The sequence below is a fragment of the Carlito syrichta genome, unplaced genomic scaffold (genome assembly GCF_000164805.1).
Source record: "Carlito syrichta isolate Samal-C Ts95f unplaced genomic scaffold, Tarsius_syrichta-2.0.1 Scaffold147172, whole genome shotgun sequence".
In the NCBI taxonomy this organism is placed as follows: domain Eukaryota; kingdom Metazoa; phylum Chordata; class Mammalia; order Primates; family Tarsiidae; genus Carlito; species Carlito syrichta.
The window spans coordinates 211,764-222,666 of NW_007091268.1; positions in this window are offsets into that span (position 1 = coordinate 211,764).

Below are 10,903 nucleotides of genomic sequence, written 5' to 3' on the forward strand. Positions count from 1 at the left end.
CCTTGACTTTGGAAGGGATCTCAGAACTTATACGATAAAATGTACTATTCAGTTATCAATCTTCTTTAAAATATTTTTGAAGGGAGGCATTTTAACTTTGATTTTAAAATCATTTAACGGCAGGAAGCTCATTATCTCACAAAGCAGTCTGTTTAACCATTTTCCAACTCTATTTAGAAAGTTCTTTCTTGAAAGAAAAGTTGCCACCCTAACCCTCCTAAATATGAATCTTCTGCTCTCTAAAACAACAAGTGCAAGGTAATTACCTTATTTATATATCAATCCTTCAGATAATTAAAGAGTGTTATTTCTTTCCATAGTCTTCTTTTCTTTAAGCAAGTCATCCAAAGCTACTTTCTATATATTTCAATAATTATATCCACCTAACAAAGCCATTGTGAGTATTCAGAGAGTGAAAACTGTGTGCAGGATCTGGAAGGTTTTAAGTGTTTGCACATTGTTCAAAATATAAAATTACAAAGAGATCCCTGGGTCTTTTGAAGAAATCAGAAATCTGTACTTTTGAAGAAATCAGAAACTCTCTTTGGAATACTGTTTAATTGTAAATGTCAATATCCCTCTTCAGACTTGTGAGTAAAACCGCATATAATCCCTCGGTTGAATAGCATTCAGAGCCAAAGTTTTGCACTTTACTTTTTGTGATCAGGACCTGGGCACTCATTGTTTGTATCTTTTTGTGTGTAATGAATCAGTCCACCATTGTGTTAGCTTTTATAGCTGCAACAGCAAATGGTTGGCTCATTTACATATTCCAACTTGTTTTCACTTGAACTACCGCTATACCAATTTGCTTTCTTTTTTATTTTTTGTGAAATATCTTATTTGATAACAATACTATTATAAGCTATAGGAAGATTAACTCATGACTAAAATATAGATTCCATTTATATATCCTCTATTTCTGTCATTAAAAGTGATAATTGAAATGTATATATCGTAAGTCATAAAGATCTTGTCTTTGATCTAAAACAAAAAACACAGACCAGTAAAGGACAGAGTATACACTGTACTGACAACAAATATCTTTATGAAAATAATTTCTAGAAAAAGAATATTGGCAAACTGATTAAATTAAACTAAGATATTTGCTTACTGACATTTTTAAATTACCTTGCAAAGAGATTTTTTGTTTTTATCAGTAACTATTCGTCATGCACATCTACAGCAATTTAAATATCTAAATAATAAAAGAAATTTCCTTTACTCAACTTTAATTACTGTTTGCCAGTGATTATATACAAGACTCCTATGCCTACCTAGTTTACATATACAATGACCCAATACCTTCCAAAGAGAGTCATCTCCATTCTATAATCATCAGCTTAATAATGCTCAAAATTATCCTGTGAGTACAGGAATAAAATTCTTTTTAAGTAATGTCTCAACACATTTTTATTATCTTTAGAGAAAATAATAAACTATAAATAGGAGAAAAATAAAAACTTGGTATTAACTTTGAAAGGGAATGGTATTAATACAAAAATACTGACTGTCAAGTCTGCAATTTTCTCTGGAGGAGAGAATTCCACATTCAAACATCTAAAATGTAACAGGTCACTAGGCTTGCTTAACATTTTAGTTGTGAGCTTTATTTATATTTTCTGAGGCCTGTAGCTATTTATATGGTTATTTACTTCATTGATTTTAAGAGAAATAATGGAGACAGTATGATTAGAAAAATTATTGGATTAGTGAGAAGAAGAAAAACACATTGCTGTAAAGTCTTACATGTAAGAGGAACTTATGTTGAAGGCCTGAATTCTAGTTCTTTCTTGCTTAATAATGTTGACGTATCATTCAAGTCAACATATAGGCACAAAGACATTCTACAGATTTGAAACAATCCTCTAACATCTGTGTCTATGAGGTGAAGAATAAATGACAATTCTATTTTTAGAGTATCTTAATTTATAAAAGATATAGTTGTACCTTAAACCATATATTGCATTTCTATTTTTTTACATTTATACCAATAATTTTCATAATGTCAGCGTCCATATTGTGCAAGTGTTATAACATGACAACTATTTTATTTATGTATTTATTTATATATATCTTTATTTAGATAATTAAACATGATATTTTATAATGTATCAAACAATATGGCAGAATGAAAACATAATTTAACATGAGTTAGAAAGATGACTCAAAGATGTGAAAGATGAATTGTAGAAATACAAGGCAGAGAAAGAGGTAAAGTTAGTTCAAAACACATGTACTCGTAATCTTGTTACTGATAAGAGGAAAAGCATAATCATTTGTAAGCCTCATAATTGTACAAAGCATTTTTTTATTGCTCAGGAATAACAATCATGGTTTATTTCTTGGCCAGAAAAAAATTTCTTTCATGAGGTAACTGGGAAAATAATGTGCAAAGTCATACAATCAACAATACAGGCATACCTCAGGATATTGCAGGCTCAGTTCTATACCACTGCAACAAAACTAATATCACAATAAGGTGAATACTGCAATAAAGTAAGTTAAACAAAATTTTTTGTTTCAAGTGCATTAAAAAGATATGTTCATAATATAGTCTATTAAGTGTGCAATAGCATTACATATAAAAGCACACATACCTTAATTTGAAAAATACTTTAGTGCTAAAACATGCTAACAATCATCTGAGCCTTCAGCTAGTTGTAATTTTCTTACCGGCAACCAGTCTTTACTCAATGTTGATAGCTGCTGACTGATCAATTTCTTGATATAAGACAACAATGAGATATGTCTCATCGATTGACTTTTTCACAAAAGGTTTCTTTGTAGCATGCAATGCTGTTTGAAAGCCCTTTACCCACTGTTGATATTTCGACCTCTTTTCATAAATCACAAGTGTTTTTAATGGCATCTAAGACAGTGAACCCTTTCCAAAAGGTTTTCAATTTACTTTTCCCAGATTTATCAGGGGAATAATTATTTGTAGTAGCGATAGCCTTATGAAATGTACTCATATTTATTAAATAATAAGACTTGAAAATAAAATTACTACTTGATCCACAGCTGCAGAATGGATGTTATGTTAGCAAGCATTAAAACAACATCAATATCTTTGAACATCTCTATTAGAGTTCTTGAGTGGCCAAGTGCATTGCCAGTGAGCAGTAATATTTTTCAAGGAATCTTTTTTTCTGAGCAACAGGCCCCAACAGTGGACTTAAATATTCAGTACAAATAAATAAAAATATTCAGTAAATCATGTTGTAAACAGATGTGTTGCTATCTAGTTCTTTGTTATTCCATCTATAGAGCACAGGCAGAATAAATTTAGCATAATTTTTAACGGCCTTGGAATTTTCAGAATGGTCAGTGAACATGGGTTTCTGCTTCATGTGACCAGCTGCATTTGCCCCTAATAAGAGAGTCAGCCTATCCTTTGAAGCCAATGACTTGCTTTCGCTAGCTATGAAAGTTCTAAATGTCATCTTCTTCTAATAGAAGGCTGTTTCATCTACACTGAAAATCTGTTGTTCAGTGTAGCCACCTTCATCACTTATCTTAGCTAGATCTTCAGACAACTTGCTGCAGCGTCTACATCAGCAATTGCTACCTCGCCTTGCACTTTTATTTTATGAAGACGGCTTCCTTCCTTACACTTCATGAAACAACCTCTGCTAGCTTTTCTTCTGCAGCCTCTTCACCTCTCTCATTCTTCATAGAAGAGAGTTAGGACCTTGCTCTGGATTCGGTTTTGAAGTAAGGGAATGTTGTAGCTGATTTAATCTCTTTTTTTTTTTGAGTTGGAGTCTCACTCAGTCGCCCAGACTGGAGTGCAGTGGTCGTTCCCGGCCACCACAGCCTCGATCTGCTAGGATCCGGAGATCCTTCCACCTCAGTCTTCCAAGTAGCTGGAACTACAGGCGTGCACTACCATGCCCGGCTAATTTTTTATTTATTGTAGAGATGAGATCTCACCTGCTCAGGTGGGTCTCGAACCCGTGGGCTCAGGCAATCCTCTCACCTCAGCCTCCCAAAGGCGTGGGATTACAGGCTGAGCCACTGAGCCCAACTTGATTTAATCTCTTATCTAGACCACTCAAACTTTCTCCATATCGTCTATAAGACTGCTTTGCTTTCTTATCTTTTGTGGGTTCACTGGAGTAGCACCTTTAATTTTCTTCAAAAACTTCTCCTTTGCATTCACAACTTGGCTAACTGTTTTGTGCAAGAAACCTAGCTTTCAAATTATCTCAGCTTTTGACTTGCCTACTAAGCTTAATCATTTCTAGCTTTTGATTTAAAATGAGGGACATGTGACTTTCCTTTTCACTTGAACACTCAGAGGCCATTGTAGGGTAATTAATTGACTTTTTTTTTAATTGGAGTTTCACTCTGTTGTCCAAGGTGAAGTGCAATGGCATGCTCACAGTCACTGCACCCTCAATCTGTTGAACTCAGGCGATCCTTCCACCTCAGCCTTCGAAGTAGCTGGAACGACAGGCATGCGCCACTATGCCTGGCTAATTTTTTTTTATTTATTATAGAGATGAAGTCTCACCAAGTTGTCCAGACTGGTCTTGAACTCTTGAGCTCAGGCAATTCTCTCACCTCCGCCTCCCAAAGTGCTGGGATTACAGGCATGAACCAGTATGCCTGGCTTGACCTAATTTTAACAGTATATATCAGGGGATAGGAGGACCTGAGGAGAAAGGGTAAGAGGACCTGGAGAGAAACGATGGAACAGTTGGTGGAGTAGTCAATATCCATACATTTATTGATTAAGTTTGTGTGTTTCATGGTTCCCCAAAACAATTACAATAGTTAACACCAAAGATCACTGATCACAGATCACTATAACAGATATAATAATACTGAAAAAGTCTGAAATATTGTGAGAATTACCAAAACATGACACAGACATGCAGTGAGCACTTGCTATTAGAAAAGTACTGATAGACTTGCTTGATGCAAGGTTGCCACAAACCTTCTGAATTTAGAGGCTATAATACTGAGTGATCTACACAGAAACAAAGAACAAAATGTCACATGTTCTCACTCATCAGCGGACCTTGAACAACTATCGTAATACTATAAGAAAGGGATTGGCAGTAGGGGAAACTGCTGGGAGAGGGGGGAACACCTCATTAACAAGGGTACCTGTATAATGAACATTTGTATACCTAAACTTGAATTGTACCCCACATATTTAAAATTTAAAAAGAGAAAAGCAACAACAAAAAAATCACCGAAGTGTAATAGAATGAAACACATTAAAACAAGGTATGCCTATATTCTTAGTAGAGACAGTAATATCTTTTGTAAGTCTGTCATTTTTTGAAGACCATCAGTATTAGCCCATGATGGCAAGCCAAAAGGGGTCTGAACAAATGCAATTTTCAGCAAGAAGATAGGTCGAAAATGTGACAGAATATTCTATAGAATCATAGCTCTCTAATAATGACAAATGATACTTGTTATGACTTAATATTGTTAAATTAGCAATATATAGAGAGAAAAATAGCTAACAAAATGCCTAGAACAAAAAAGAAAATAATATAAAGACTTTGATAATACTTTAATTGAATGAATTACTCCAACTCTTAACTTATATGGAACAAAATTATCACGAAATGTTTTCTTCACACTTCTATTAGAATAAAATATGTATTAGGTCTGAGTATAGAATCCAAAGACATGCTTGGCTTAAATGTGTGGGAGAATGTGCCAAAGCCTATGTTTGCTGAGCACTGTTTACAATTCCTATTTCATGATCTTGTAGAGTTACATCACAGCACATTAAAAGGTTCTATGAAAACACGTGGGAGGAGCACCCTTGAGGACTTGTGAAGATATCTCAGAGAGAGTGACCTTGAAGACCTAAAAGATGGTCAGTGCTAGCCAGTTATAAATGGGAAGGAGGAGGATTCCAGGCAGAGGAAAATGTACGTGCAAAAAAACACCAAAAAGTACAAAAGATCATAGGAACTTTAAGCAATTCACTGTGACTGAAAAGCACAGTTGGGGGCTGGTTATCAGGATGACCAGGGGGATTGGAGTGAAGAGCCCCGTCCAGATCATAAAGGCTTTTATGTGTCACATTAAGGATTTTTTCCTTTTTCCTGGGAACAATGAAGAGTCACTGAGGAATATTAAACAAGGAAGAAACAGTATCATATTTGAAATGTAGAAAGGTTCCACCAGCAGCAGTATTCAGAATGCTCTAGAAAGGGGTAAAATAGTAGTAGGAAACAAGTCAGAATGCTTTAACAATCCATGTCAAATCTGATACAGAGGAGTGGCTATATTTGAGAAATATTTAGGAGACATAATTGAAGTAATTTGTTGAGTGGTTAGGAAGATGGTAAATAGAGGAGAGATGGTAAAAATGGCACCTCTGATTTGGGCAACTAAAGAGAAGATGTTGCCCATGTCTGCCCAACAGCAAAAATATAGGAAATCTGGCAAAAGGAAGAAAACTTCAGTTTGTGGAATATTGAGTTTGAGCGATATCCTAAGAGATGTTCTAGAAAAAAATCTGATACATAAGCCTGGCATTCAGAAAAGAAGTTTGGGATGGGGATTCAGATTGGGTGTCATTGGTATAGACGATGATTGAGAAAATTCTGATTTAAATTGGAAAACACACAATTCCTCCTGACATATGAATGGAAATTACAATATAAAATGTGAAGACAGACATTTACCTGCAACAATGAAGAGACAGTTAAGAAGCATTACAAGCAGATAAGATATTTCAGCATGATAGAATGATTTTGGAAGTGAGTTGATGGATGAACTAAAGCAAAAGAAGAAGTGGCTCAGAATACCTTATGAGGGAATACAGTCCTGCAGGAGAGCTGGAAAATAATACGCCCTCTGGAACCTTGAGAGTCCAGAGCCTTAAAGTTCTCAGTAATGATGGAAGCTAAGAGAGATAAGAAGATTAAGTTGGAGTGGAACAGTCATCAAAGCTCTGTCTGGCAAAAAAAGGATTAGGTCTCCACGAACATTATCTTTGCCAGCTCTCACAATTTAAAAATGCTTTTTTTAAAGGCTGGGTGTGTGATCAAGATGGGTGGCACAAGGCAGACAGAGCATGTTTCTCCTACAGAGTAAACCAAGATAGAGAGGGCTTCCTCGGAGAGGAACAAAACTTGTAGCACACACCATTACTTATCAAGAAAGTGATAATAACCATATAGTGCAAAGAAGAGAAAGATCTATAGATCTGGGCTGGAGCTAGCCAGATTCTCACCTGGACCACAGACTGCCAGCAGCCTCCAGACCCAGTGGAAAAGGTAAGTGAGGGAAATTTATAAGTTCTGTGCCCTTGCCAAAGTCTTGGAGGGCCCCCTGAGTCTGTGGGACTTTAGTCCCTCACAGGAAACTCCTGAAATCCATGTGGAGTAGTGCAGCACCAGCCACCATATTCCAGGAACTCAACCCTTGCATGCTGCTTTCAGCGGGCCTGGGAGGAAATGGGCCCAAAGGAGAAACTCCACTGTAATAGACAGCTCCTGACTGGGGCAGGCTGCCCTGAAAACACCTGAGATCATGAGGCTGGCTGTACTTTGACATTCAAAAGGCAAAGAGCCTGAGGCTAAGGCATGAAGCCTGTGGGACACATTGCCATGGCAACCTCTCACTCCCTGTGCAAATTCTTCTGAGCCTGTACTACAAAACAACATCACTCTAGAGGCCTGGGACTCCCTCCTAATCTACACTGGGGTAGCCAAGAGTGCACTCTTGTGAGGTTCTTGAGCACCTTTCCCCCTGCACTCCCCTCAAAGGTTCAAATCAGACAGAGAACTTGGGTAATCCCAGAGCCTTGCCATCCACCTAGGTTGGCTAAGCATTTCCTTGGAGTAACACATGCAAAAGGAGAAACCCCACAGTCACCACTGCAGCTGACTTTCTCCCACAAGTGCCAACTCCTTGCCAGAGATCAATATCACAGCCCACCACATCAGATATAATACCTCAACTGTGGGTAAGGGCTGATCTCAGACCCAGCTAACACTGTTTTCCAAGCTACTCTGACCAATCAAGGCAGTGCAGGTACCCAGCATAGGACTGCTACAGCTGGCAATTGAGAAACTACTCACCACACCAACGTTATATATAACCAAGAGGAAACCTACAGTGCCTTTGCCAGCCCTCTACCACCCTCAAATAAGAAGAAATAGTCTACCCAAATGAGAAGGAACCAGAAAAATAATTCTAATGATATGAAAAAACAGAGTTCTCCAACACCCTCAAAAAATTACACTAACTCTTCAGCAAGGGACCCTAACCAAAATGAAAATTTGATATTCCAGACATGGAATTCAAAATGTTGATTTTAAAATTGATCAAAATGCTTCAGGAGAAAGTTGAAAACCAACATAAGAAATTTTTTAAAAAACTATTTAGGACATGAATGGAAAAAAATTTTTCAAAGAGATAGACACCTTAAAAAAAAAACAAGCTGAAATTCTAGAAATGAAAAAAATCATTCAGGGAAATACAAAATGTGTAGAATGTTTCAAAAGTAGACTAGAATAAGCAGAAGAAAGGATCTCAGAACTTGGAGACAAAACTTTTTAATTAACCCAAGCAGACAATAAAGAAAAAAGAATGAAACAAGAAATGTGAGCACATGTAAAACACTCAAATCTCGGAATCATAGGTGTTCAGAAGAATTGAAAGCAACAGGTTTGGAAAACTTATTTGAAGGAATAATGGAGGAAAACCTCCCGGCTTTGTCACAGATTTAACATCCAGATTCAAGAAATCCAAAGAACCTCCAGAAGATTCATTGCAAAAAGGTCATCCCCAAGGTATATAATCATCCGGGTATGCAAAGTTAGTGTGAAAGAAAGAATTTTAAGATCAGTGAGACAAAATCATCAAATAGCTTACAAAGGTAAACCTATCAGACTAATAGTAGACTTCTCAGAAGAAGCCCTCCAAGTCAGAAGGAATTGGGGCCCCATCTTCAATCTCCTCAAACAGAATAAAGTCAGCCAAGGATTTTGCATCCTGCAGAACTAAGTTTTATAAATGAAGGGGAAATGAAGTCTTTCTCAGACAAGCAAATACTGAGGGAATCTATCATCACTACATCAGCTCTGCAAGAAATATTCAAACTGCTGAAACAAAAGGTCAAAATACACCAATAGAAAAACATTGGCAATCATGAAGCTCGGAGGCCTTATGGAACACCAACACAATACAGAAAATAAATAAATATATAAAATAATCAGACAACAAACAGTATGATGAATGGACTAGTACCTTATGTATTATTATAAATGCTGAATGTAAATGGTCTGATGTCCCACTAAAAAGATAAAGGCTGACAGAATGTATTTTTAAAAAAACACAACTTAAATATCTGCTACCTCCAAGAGACCCATTAACCACACAAAGACTCTTATAGACTCAAGGCAAAGGGATGGGGGAAAATATTCCATGCAAATGGAAATCAAAAACAAGGAGTAGCCATTCCCATACCTGATAAAGCAGACTTTAAATTAACAACAGTAAAAACGAAAAGATGATTATATAATGATAAATGGATAAATCTAAAGAGAAAATGTAACAACGTTAAATATATGTGTCTAACACCAGAGTCCCCAGCTTTATAAAACAAAGTCAACTAGACCTAAAAAAAAAAAAAAAAGGAGTTAGATAACAATACAATAATAGTGGGAGACTCCAACACTCCACTGACAGCAATAGAAAGACATCAAGGCAGAAAGTCCACAAAGAAACATTGGAGATAAACTGGCCCTTAAAGCAAATGGAATAGACTCTACAGAACATTCTACTGCAAAACTACTAATTATACATTTTTTTTCTTATCAGTACATAAAACATTCTCCAAGATCGAACATATGCTAGGTTACAAATCAAGTCTCAATAAATTTTAAAAAATCAAAATTCTATCAGGCATCTTCTCAGACCAAAGTGGAATAAAACTAGAAATTAACTCAAAAAACTCACAAAACCAAACAAAAACATGAAAGTTAAGCAATCTGTCCTAAATGATCCTTGAGTCAACAATGAAATCAAGATGGAAATTTAAAAATTCCTCAAAATGAGTGACAACTATGAAACAAGTTATCAAAACCCCTGTGACACAGACAAAGCTGTACTCAGAGAAAAATTTATAGCACTTAAGACCTATACTAATAAGACTGAAGGGTCACATGTGACAACCTAACATCATACCTCAAAGAACAAGAAAAACATGAACAAACCAAACCCAATACTAGCAGAAGAAAAGAAATAATGAAAATCAGAACAGAACTAAATGAAATTGAAATTTTTAAAAATGCAAAGGATCAATGAAACAAAAAGTTTATTCTTTGAAAAGATAAGTTGATAGACCACTAGCTAAATTAACTAAGAAGCAAAGAGAGAAGATTCAATCAGAATTAGCTCAATCAGAAATGAAAATGGAAACATTGCAACTGACATAACAGAAATTCAAAGGATTATCTGAGATTATTACGAACACTCCTATACAACAAACTAGACAATCTAGAAAAAAATAAACAAATTATTGTAAACATATAGCCCTCCGACCTTTAATCAGAAAGAAACCCAGAACAGATCAATAATGAGTAATGAGATTGAACAGATTGATTAGAAGTCTCCCAACAACAGCAACAAAAAGTCCAGGACCTGATGTTCTCACAGCTGAATTCTACCACACCTTCAAAGAAAATCTGGTACCAATTTTACTGACGCTATTCCACAAGATTGAAGAGGAGGAAATCCTTCCTAACTCATTCTTTGAGGCCAGTATCACTCTGGTACCAAAGCCAGGAAAAGACACACCAGAGAAAGAAAACTACAGACCAATATCTCTTATGAACATAGACACAAAAATCCTTAGCAAGAACCTGGAAACAACCATGCTGCCCATCAAAAGAGGACTGGATTAAAAAAATGT